This window comes from Stenella coeruleoalba (genome assembly GCF_951394435.1).
Source record: "Stenella coeruleoalba genome assembly, chromosome: 17".
In the NCBI taxonomy this organism is placed as follows: domain Eukaryota; kingdom Metazoa; phylum Chordata; class Mammalia; order Artiodactyla; family Delphinidae; genus Stenella; species Stenella coeruleoalba.
In genome coordinates, this window is record NC_137163.1 from 23,210,641 (window position 1) to 23,223,093 (window position 12,453).

Sequence of the window (12,453 nt, forward strand, 5' to 3'; positions counted from 1 at the left end):
TGGTATTATGAAAATACTGGTCTAAATGTTGTTACATCAGACCCTTGGTGTACATGTTCAAAATCTTTCTCACTGGCGTATGCCTTGGCTTGGAGTTGCTTAGTATAGAAAATGAATATTCAATGTTACTATCTAAAATATTAAATTGTTTGAAAGTGGTTGTTACAATGTATACTACCAATAGCAATATTATTGCGTTCCCATTGTACTATATTCTCACCAGTAATTGTTTTTATTAGGGTAATCATTGTGAAGGGTTATCTAATAATGCTTTAATGCTTTTAATTATCATTTCCCTGATCATGAATGATGTTGGCCATATTTCATGTTTGTTTGTCTTTCCCCTTTCGTCAAATTTTTGTGTATGTTCTGCCCATTTTCTACAGGGCTGCTTTACTTTTTTATATTAATTTGTAGGGAATAATTTATATATTCCAAATACTAATCCAGTTGATTTTTATTATTTGCAGATTTCATATTTTTGAATTTTCCTACTGTTAAAATTAATCTATAACCCTAAAATAAACAGTTGTGGTGCTTTCACAATCATTCAAAGACATTCATGGAGCAGCAAAAAATTGAGTTGCTTGATACACATGCGTGGTCCCTGCTGGGGTAGAGTAAGATAACACTCTAGCTCCTTATGTCTGCTCTGTCATTTTTGCTGTCTATTTAGTGCCACCTTTTATTCATTTTTGTGTGTTTGTTGGTAATTTTACTGTTTTAAATGGTTCTCAAGCATAGTCCTGAAGTTCAGTGTAGTGTTGCTCCTAAGTGCAAGAAAGATGTCATGTGCTTTACAAAGAAGTATGCTAGATAACCTTGGATCAGGCAAGAGTTACAGTGCTGGTAACCATGAGCTAACGTTAATGAATCAATAATATGTGTTAAATAAGGTGTCACTAAACAGAAACACACATTAAACAAAGTTGTATATGGATGGCCTGATGAAAACCTTTTGACCAGAGGCTCATAGGAACATAACTCTATATCTTCCCTTGGAACAAATTTCAGTAATGGCTAAATCTGTGTTTGGATAACTATAGAACACAGTACTGCAAGTAATGACAATCAACTGTATTTTGTTGCTTGTATTTATTACAAATATTTTTCTCTGTGGTTTTTCTTTTCAATGCCTTTATATGATTATTTGAAAAATAAAAGTTCTTGCCATGTGATCCAGAAATTTCACTGCTAGGTATTAAACCAAGGAAAACAAATACAATAATTCAAAAATATTTATGAACCCAATCTTCATTGCAACATTATTTACAATAGCTAAGATATGGAAGCAACCTAAGTGTCCATGGATAGATGAATGGATAAGAAATATGTGGTGTATATACACAATGGAATTTACTCAGCCATGAAACATGGAAATCTTGCCATTTACAATAACATGGAAGGATCTAGAGGGTATGTGCTAAGTGAAATAAGTCAGAGAAAGACAAATACCGTATCATACCAGACTCATAGATACTAAGAACATAGGGGTGGTTGCCAGAGGGGTGGGAGATGAGGAGTTTCAGTGAAATAGGTGAAGGGGATTAAGAGGCGCAAATCTACAAACTGAGTCACTTTGCTGTACAACAGAAATTAGCATAATATTGTAAACCAACTATACCTCAATGAAAAAAGAGTTGCAAACCTCCAGTTATAAAATAAGTAAGCCACAGGGTGTAATATACAACATAGGGAGTATGGTCAATAATACTGCAATACCTTTGTAGGTGGATAGGTTGTTACTAGACTTACTGTGGTGATCTTTTCATAATGCATGCAAATGTCAAGTCACTATGTAGTATGCCTGAAACTAACGTAATATTGTACACCAACTCTAATTCAATAATAATGGACATATATACACTACCAAATGTAAAAACGATAGCTAGTGGGAAGCAGCCGCATAGCACAAGAGATCAACTCCGTGCTTTGTGACCACCTAGAGGGGTGGGATAGGGAGGGTGGGAGGGAGGGAGACTCAAGAGGGAAGAGATATGGGGATATAAGTATATGTATATGTATAGCTGATTCACTTTGTTATAAAGCAGAAACTAACACACCATTGTAAAGCAATTATACTCCAATAAAGATGTTAAAAAATAAATAAATAAAAAGAAAGGATTTTAATATTGTTGAATTTATCAATTTTGCTCTGTGTAGTTTGTAAGTTTATTCTATACAGTTTAAGTACCCGTGCCCTTCATCTGGTTCCTTAAAAAAAATGTCTTGTACCTCTTCTTTGTTGGTCTTACCTTCCAACTGAGTTCTTATTCTGTTCGAGGTTTATTTTTGTTTATGGTGTAGCATAAGGATTTATATGAGTAGCCAATATTTGGTACAAAATGTATTGATTACCACAATTTTTGCTCTGATTTTCAAGACCCACTCTGTCATAAAGCAAGAATAAAGGTGGCATTTTTATTAACATTTCAATATCTTCTAACTGTGCTCTCCATTTCCCAGAGCACACCTATGCCCTTGCCCACTGAATTTACATATCTCCATTTCCTGATGATGAAAAAAAGCCATGATTCCATATGCACTAAAACTACCTCAGGAGACATAAACACATTTATGATTATATAAAAGTTCTTTTCTGGCTACTTCTTAAATGTTTGGGAGCTCTGAGTATGCCTATGAATAATGAATAAAGTATTTTTTCTCCTGTTCTCTACTGTTCCACTCTCCTCTGTTTTCTTTCTTCTTTCTTGCTATTGCTATATTTTTGGATCCAGTCAAGGGGGGCTCAAGATTTAGTGCTTTTGTGATCACCTGGAGAACTTATTCAAAAATCCTCTTTCTCAGCCCTGCCCATCAGAAATTCTTATTCTTTGTGTCTGTTGTGGGTTCTCTCTCTCTTTTTATCTTCCATAACCCATGCCAGACCAATTAGTTCTGAAGCAGGTATTAGAGGATGATATTTTAAGAAAACCTGTTATATGTTATTACAATTTCTATTCTACACAAGTCCCTCCGTACGCTCTCAAAACATGTAGCTTTCTAAGGTTTGGGAGAAGTGATCTTGTTTAGCTTAATTGTCTTAAGTTTACATAGGTAGTTAAACAGCACAATGTGAAAACCAAGTCCTTGAGGTATATTTGTATTTATAACATTAAAGTACTTGAGTTGATTATGCTCATCATATGAACTCCAATAAAGAAAAAACTACGCTGCTCCATAGTAGACTCTGGATAATAACTGCTGAATGATTGAACAATTGCATATTTTGACAATTACATATTTCTCCTGTTTGTATTTTTCCAGGGTATTCATCTCTGTATGATTTCTGGGGTTAAATACATATAAATTAAAATAATGGATTTAGGCCACCTCACCTTCAGCACCCATCCCATTTGTACAGGATCAATCATTTTCCCTTCCTAGTAAGTATCAGCCTTTCTTTCAAAACACCAGGGTTAACACCTGCCTCTAAAAGATTACAAAGAATAGATAGAATTGAGTAGAAACACTTGCCAATAGTTTATATTAACTTGACTGAGTTTCTAAAGCTACAATAAAGTTAGAAAAATATATTTAGCTAAACCTATATACATTTCATAAGTTTATCTTCATCCACTGGGTACAATATTCTATGTAGATAGAAAACTCAGCATGCAGATTATCTATTCAGACAGATTTTGGGCTTAAGTTGACCTTAGATAATAAAATTTTATAAATTGAAGAGATCATTAGACTATACAAGGGTGTTAAATATTAAAAACACTAAATATAATTGCATACCTATTCTGCCCCCTCTATCTCATACTTCTATTGGCTAATTAATTTCCATCTCCAGATACGATATAAGCATGATTTCTTAAGGAGGGAGATTTCTTAACCTTGTTGCCGTTGGTTATGTTATTTCATCCTTATGCACATTTCCACAACTCTCTGTACCTTCCTATGTTATCACTATTCCCACTTTATAGTTTAAAACCTGTTTATAGTCATTTCTTCTAAAGAATACACTATGGAAAGGTGACAGAAAGATTCACTTTAGATTCAGTGAAAAAATTCAGTGAAAAAATCTGACAAACACTGCCTCAGCAAGTGATCAAGATTAACAGCAATATCATGTTGATAGTGTGGTCCTTTCATATGATGTGATAAAAATGGTACTTTATCTCTTTGGTCTTGTTTTCAAAACCCATATCCCCTGGATAATTATGGAAAAAAACCAAAAGATGAATTCCAATAAAGAAAATCCTACAAAATATCTATTATTCCTCAAAACAATCAAGGTTGTCAAAAACAAGAAGTCTGAGAAATTCTCCTAGCCAAGAGTAGCCCAAGAAAACATGACAGCAAATGGATGTGGTAACCTGCATGGGATCCTGGACCAGAAATAAAATACTCAGTAAAATCTAAGAATATATGAATAAACTATGGGCCTAAGTTGATAACAATATTTCAGTATTGGTTCAATAATTGTGACAAGTGCACTATGCTAATATAAGGTATTAATAATAGGAGAAATGGGGTGTGGAGTATATGGGAACTCCCTGCACTGTGATTGCATTTTTTCCTATAAATCTAAAACTGTTCAAAATAAAAACATTCCTTAAAAAAACTGTTCAGTTTTCTTTCTTCCCTGTTAGACTCTGTGATTTCTGAAAGTCAGACTGTGTCTGTTTTAAACACCTCTATACCCTCAGTACACAGCACACAAGAGGAGCTTGATAAATAATTGTTGAATGAGTGATTGAATGAATGAGTGAAATAAACATTTAATAACTGACTGTGAAAGAAACGTAATTCTCTGAAGAAACTTCTATTTATATATGTAAATAGTATTTCTTCAAACCACCAGTCAGGATGCAAATTAATGCCATCTGCCTCTTGTTCTCTCACGACCTCTTGCTCTTGGTTCCCTGCAGTTATTTTCCCTGATTGACTGCCCTAAATATCTGTTTGCTCCCAAAAGAATCCCTGTTCCCCTGTATAATCAACATCTTTTGCTTCATATGCCAAGCACAGTAGACAAATCTGTGAAAGCCAGGAAGAGCTTAGGGAGGGCCCCCTAGGAACAGACGTTCAAAAGCCTGGGCTGACTTCTGATGCTACTGATGCCAATAAATTACTCTCCCAAGACTCCTTGGCCACAGTCACATCATTTATATTAGAGTCCCTAAAATATTAATATTTAGAGAATCAATTGACTGGATGAGTTCCTTTTTAAATGCAAAATACCCCTAGAAAGATTAAGGGGCTAAAATCCCTCCCCCTTTTTCATGAATTAAATCCACGCACATGGTCTCCTAATTCCAGATCTGCCTAGTGGAAATGGGATTTTTGATCTGAGAGGGAGATGAGAAAACATAATTTTGGAGACTGGGTTGCTTTGGGGTACAGAGTAGATTTGGTATTGTGGTAGAGGGGGCACTGCCAGGGTATGGATTCATTGACAAATTAGCAGAAGATACCACAAAAGGTGGGAGGGGTTTACGCTGGGAGGGGAAAATGAGTCAAAGACTAGGGTCATATGAAAATAATAACAGCAACGGTGAAGTGAAAAATAAGGAGGGGGACGGGGGAGGGGGGAGGAGAAGTTTCCTCCTGTTCATGCTGCTCCATGAGAGAGGGTGAGGAAAAAGCACAGGTACCTTCTATTTCCCCCCCTCTTTTATATCACATCTGTACAGAAACCAGAACTGAGATTAATACTGTTATTACTATTATTCAGTGATACCATTGAATACATGGGCTTGTCAGGGTTAGTTCTGGAAAACAGCAAGATATGTTTACAGTGCTGTTTCTATAGGAAAATATTACAAATTCTACAAAATCAATTAGAGAAGAAAGTACACTTACAAGTTAAAGACTGGCTATACTTTTTTAAAATTAAGCTACAAGTAAATTTTAAAAAGCTCCTTACCAGGCAAGAACAAAGAAGACTAATTTAAATAAAACCTTAGTACAACATATACTAACTAATGCTTTTAATGCGATATAAAGGTCAAATGGCCTAATGATTAAAATATTTGTTCATAAATCTAGAGGTCTACAATTACATTTTTAGTTATATATGTGGCCTTGCTTAACTTTTTTATCAAGTAAATTAACCTGTGTCATTCTCACCACCTCTACTAAATATATATACATATATATATAAGGAATCATGTGTTCATTCTTCTGTATTTAAAATATGCTTTGAATGTCAGCTAAAAGTTAAAGGTCCACTACAAATATGCATACACATTTTCTCTAAATTTGTTATAATTTAAGAGGAAATATAATAACGCCACTAATAGCTTGTGTTTATTGGATACCATTCACTGTGCTAAGCGCTGAATCTGTGTCCTCCCATTTAAATCTCATAACATTACAACCTGCCAATATTAACAATGTTGATGTTTTCAGATGAAGAAATGTCTGGCTTATAGAAGTGACAGAGTTAAATTTAAACTTAATGCCATTTGATTCCAAAGATTGATCTTTTATCCTTCTTCTAATTAATGAACACCACTTTAAAAAATACAACACATAGTATTATATCATAAATAAAATTTAACAGATACCCAGTAGCTTTCCAGTAAAATAGACATCATTTTGAAAGTGTACTGAAACTTTGTAATGGAGATGCACATTTAAATCAGAACTTTTTCCTTAAAAAGGTGACCAAACAGGCCAATAATTCATGTGTTCCTCCTTCTTTTTACCAACCTCAAAAGGCATATTACTACTCATCAGTGAGATGAATGAAGTAGACATTCTTTAGTTATGTGATGTAATTATATTTTCTGAGGAAAAAATGACTTAAGTTCATCTTTGTACTGAACACCAAAGTGAGTTTCTTGTCAACTGTGATGGTTCTGTCTGTTCCAATTGCTTCCCACCCTGCTAAGAATCCACAGAATACATAGAAAACAAGTCTGTCAGGAGCCAAGTGCTCACCACAGGGAACTCATTCCTGCTGGCACTGAAGTAATCTCATATCAGAGGAGGTCAGCTTACCTTCAAATTCATGACATGAAGATAAGATGACACAACACTTATCAGAATATTCCACCTTAAGGTTAAATAAACATATAATGTGGCAATCCTTAACCTGAAAACAAATTATTTTTAGAATGGTGTATTTAATATTAAAGGGATATTTTGCTTTTATATGAAGGAATATATAAATACAAATTATCTTAGTACATTTTCTTCGGCAAAGCATTTGAATTAAAAATGAGTTGTCTTCTAGGTCATTTGCTAAGATAGAATTACACATTCTTGAATGACTTAATTGCAAGTCAGTAGATCATAATTAGTAATTTTGTATATTTTCCCACTTTATCTGAAGCATGTATGAATATTTACAAGTAGAAATGTGTTTTTTCAAATATTTCTGAAACAAATGTTATAATTCATGCAGATATTTAACAATTTAACATGAAATATTATTAAATTTTAAGATTTTTGTTAAGCATGGAAATTAATCTATAAAATGTCCTGAACAAGTGAATTAATGCTGTGAATGTAGGTAACCTGGAAATTTGTACTGTAGCAGAGCAGTGACTGTGGTCTACTGTCAGTGTTATTATTTTTGTAAAGCCACTGCTTAATATAATACAATTAGTAGCAACAAATGGCTATAGTTGAGAGAAGTACAGAATGACAGATCTCAGAGCTGAAAAAATCCTTAGCAAATACATTTGGTCAAGTTTTTTATCCTTATACAAGATTTCATACACACATTTTATTGCAATCCATAGGATTTAGGAGACCCAGGTTTGGTTACAAAAATACAGTTCATGTGAATTAATGATAGGGGAAGTGCTTCATGACATATAGATTTTTTTCAGTTTCTTGATATAAAATACTTGTTAGAGTTTTTGTGGAAGTTATTTCTGCTTAATTTTGACTTTAAGACAATTTCCCTGGATACAACACGATAGAAGGTGGAAATAATGCACTGAAAAAATAATGTTATAAAACCAAAACTGTCTGCTGCAGAGCAACTAAGCCTGTGTGCCACAACTACTGAGCCTGTGCTCTAGATTCCTCGAGCCACAACTACTGAGCCCTCGTGATGCAACTACTGAAGCCCGCATGCCTAGAGCCTGTGCTCTGCAACAAGAGAAGCCTCTGCAATGAGAAGCCTGTGCACCACAAGGAAGAGCAGCTCCTGCTCGCCGCAACTGAAGAAAGCTCTTGCACAGTAACGAGGACCCAATGCAGCCAATAATAAATATATTCAGAACAAAACAAACAAACAGAAACACTTAAACTGTCTTTAGAAACTATCTTTAGCATGCAAGGGTCCCTATTTTCTTAGTCTGTTAGACTATGTCAGTATTTTTAGCTAGGAAAGAAGTATTTCCACCAGAAACAAACACTTAGTGAAGGAAAAAATATTTATGTGACTGAAAATATAAAAAAAAACAATGTAACAGAGACTTACAGTTAGGGGAGAAAAAAAAATCTTGACAGCCATTAGAATCATAGAGCTTCTAAGACAACTAGTCCCAGACATGAGAAGAATGGGTAAAGAGGGGAGGGAGCCATAACATCTGATTAGAGAATGTGTGATATGTAAAATATACACACAGAAACTGGTTTGGGAGACTTCCAAGGAGCTCTGTTAAAGAGAATTTTATTAAGAAAGGAAAATCCTTCCTTAGGTAGGTTTGTTCCTAGGATTTTCACTCTTTTTGATGTGATGGTAAATGGGATTATTGTTTCCTTAATTTCTCTTTCTGATATTTCATTGTTAGTTTATAGAGGTGTAACAGGTTTCTTTATATTAATTTTCTATCCTTTAACTTTACTGGGTTCATTGATAAGCTCTAGTAGTTTTCCAGTAGTATCTTTAGGATTTACTATGTAGGGTAACACGTCATCTGCAAACATTGACAGTTTTACTCCTTCCTTTCCAATTTGGATTCCTTTTATTTCTTCTTCTTCTCTGATTGCCATGGCTAGGACTTACAATACTATGTTGAATAAAAGTGGCAAGAGTAGATATCCTTGTTTTGTTCCTGATCTTAGAGGAAATGCTTTCACCTTTTCACCACTGAGTATGATGTTAATTGTGGGTTTGTCATATATGGCCTTTATTACGTTGAGGAATGTTCCCTCTATGCCTACTTTCTGTAGAGTTTTTATCATAAATTGATGTTAAATTTTATCAAAAGCTTTTTCTGCATCTACTGAGATGATCATATGGTTTTATTCTTCAGTTTGTTAATGTGGTGTATCACATTGATTGATTTGTAGATATTACAAAATCCTTGCATCCCTGGAATAAATCCCACTTGGTCATGGTGTATGATCCTTTTAATGTACTGTTGGATTTGGTTTGCTAGTATTTTGTTGAGAATTTTGGAATAAACCTACCTAAAAAGGCAAAAGACCTGTACTCCAAAAACTATAAGACACTGGTGAAAGAAACTGAAGATGACACAAACAAATGGAAAGAAATACTGTGTCCTTACATTGGAAGAATTAATGTTGTTAAAATGACCATATTTCCCAAGGCAATATACAGATTCAGTGCAATCCCTATCAAAAGAACAATGACATTTCAGACAGAACTAGAACAAATAATTTTAAATTTTCTGTTGAAACACAAAAGATCTCAAACAACCAAAACAATCTTGAGAAAGAAGAACAGAGCTGGAGGAATCACACTCCCTGACTTCAGACTATTTCACAAAGGTATAGGAATCAAAACAACATTGTACTGGCACAAAAACAGACACATAGGTCAATGGACCAGAATAAAGGAGCCCGGAAATAAAATCATGCACTTATGGTCAATTAATCTATGACAAAGGAGTCTTGAATATAAAATGGCAAAAGGGAAATCTCTTCAATAAGTGGTGCTGGGAAAACTGGACAACTACATGTAAAAGAATGAAACTAGAACATTCTATAACACTATATACAAAAATAAACTCAAAATGGATTAAAGATTTAAATGTAAGACCAGATGCTATAAAATTTCTAGATGAAAGCATAGACAGAACACTCTTTGACATAAATTGCAGCAATCTTTTTTTGGATCTGTCTCCTAAAGTAAAGGAAATAAAAGCAAAAAGAAACAAATGGTACCTAGTTAAACCTAAAAGTTTTTGCACAGCAAAGGAAACCATCAACATAACAAAAAGACAACCTACTGAATGGGAGAAGATATTCCCAAATGATATGACTGATAAGGGATTATTGAACATATATAAACAACCTGTACAACTCAACATTAAAAAACAAACAACCCAATGAAAAATGGTCAGAAGACCTGACTAGACATTTTTCCAAAGGGTACATACAGATGGCCAACAAGCACATGAAAAGATGCTCAACATCACTAATTATAGAGAAAATGAAAATAAAAACCACAATTAGGTATCACCTCACACCTGTTTCAGAATGGCTATCATTAGAAAGTAGACAAATAACAAAATTTGGCAAGGATGTGGAGAAAACGGAACCCTCAAACACTGTAAGTGGGAATGTATATTGGTGCAGCCACTGTGGGAAACATCATGGAGGTTTCTCAAAAAATGAAAAATAGAACTACCATATGACCCAGCAATTCCACTCCTGGGTATATATCCAAAAAAACCCTCAAACACACTAATTCAAAAAGATTCAGGTATCCCAAAGCTCACAGGAGTGTTATTTACAATTGTCAAGATATGGAAGGAACCTAAGTGCAGTCAACAGGTGAATGGACAAAGAAGAAGTGGTATGTATATATATGTAAATGTAAAAGTATAAAATGTAATACTATTCGGCATAAAAAAGAATGAAATTTTGTCAGTTGCAGCAACATGGATCGACTTGGAGGACATTATGTAAGTAAAATAAGTTAAGAAGAGAAAGACAAATACTGTATGATACCACTTATATGTGGAATCTAAAAAATACAACAAACTAATGAATATAACAAAAAAGAAGCAGACTCACAGATACAGAGAACAAACCAGTAGTTTCCAATTGCAGGGAAGGGGCAACTTAGGGACAGGGGAATGGGAAATACAAACTACTGGGCATAAAACAGACTCAAGGAGGTATTGTACAACATGGGGAGTATAGCCAATATTTTGTAATGTCTCTAAATGGAAAGTAATCTTTAAAAATTTTATTAAAAAGACAAACAAAGAAAATAAAAAGAATGGAAAACACTTTTCCCTCTCACATAGACCAGAATGTTTTCCGATTAACAGAGTTGCCTCAATTTACACCATCTTCAAAATAGTTTTACCCATGCTTACACAGTCTCTTACCTTGGTAAAAAAACTTTTTCCAACAATTCAAACATTGATCATTTTGGAATTTACTGCTCACTACAATAAATATTTTTATTTATCATCATAGAGTATAGCTATGGAAATTTAAGATCACAACTGGAATGAAAATACACATTCCCATTCACAGAAAGATAGACAAGAGAAAAAGGCAGAGGACATGTACCAGATGAAGGAACAAGATAAAACCCCAGAAAAACAACTACATGAAGTTCAGATTGGCAACTTTCCAGAAAAAGAATTCAGAATAATGATAGTGAAGATGATCCAGGACCTCCGAAAAAGAATGGAGGCAAAGATCGAGAAGATGCAGAAATGTTTAACAAACACCTAGAAGAATTAAAGAACAAACAAACAGAGATGAACAATACAGTAAGTGAAATGAAAACTACACTAGAAGGAATCAATAGCAGAATAACTGAGGCAGAAGAACGGATAAGTGACCTGGAAGACAGAATAGTGGAATTCACTGCTGCAGAACAGAATAAAGAAAAAAAAAATGAAAAGAAATGAAGATAGCCTAAGAGACCTCTGGGACAACCTTAAATGCAACAACATTCGCATCATAGGGGTCTCAGAATGAGAAGAGAGAGAGAAAGGACAAGAGAAAATACTTGAAGAGATTACAGTTGAAAACTTCCCTAACATGGGGAAGGAAATAGCCACCCAAGTCCAGGAAGCACAGAGTCCAATACAGGATAAACCCAAGGAGAAACATGCTGAGACACATAGTAATCAAATTGATAAAAATTAAAGACAAAGAAAAAATATTGAAAGCAGCAAGGGAAAAAGAGCAAATAACATACAAGGGAACTCCCATAAGGTTAACAGCTGATTTCTCAGCAGAAACTCTACAAGCCAGAAGGGAGTGGCATGATATACTTAAAGTGATGAACGGGAAGAACCGACACCAAGATTACTCTACCAGCAAGGATCTCGTTCAGATTTGATGGAGAAATCAAAAGCTTTACTGACAAGCAAAAGGTAAGAGAATTCAGCACCACCAAACCAGATTAAAACAAATGCTAAAGGAACTTCTCTAAGTGGGAAACACAAGAGAAGAAAAGGACCTACAAAAACAAACCCAAAATGTTAAGGAAATGGTAAGAGGAACATCATATCGATAATTACCTTGAATATGAATGAATTAAATGCTCCAACCAAAAGACACAGGCTTGCTGAATGGATACAAAAACAAGACCCATACATATGC

At 34.4% G+C, this 12,453-nt stretch overlaps 1 protein-coding gene across 1 annotated transcript in view; it reads right to left on the reverse strand.

Annotated features, from left to right (window-relative positions):
- The window catches only part of LOC307176065 (uncharacterized protein), a gene marked incomplete at its 5' end in the record, with an annotated part of 522,216 nt that overhangs the window by 249,597 nt on the left and 260,166 nt on the right, over nucleotides 1-12,453 (reverse strand). The window lies entirely within an intron of this gene.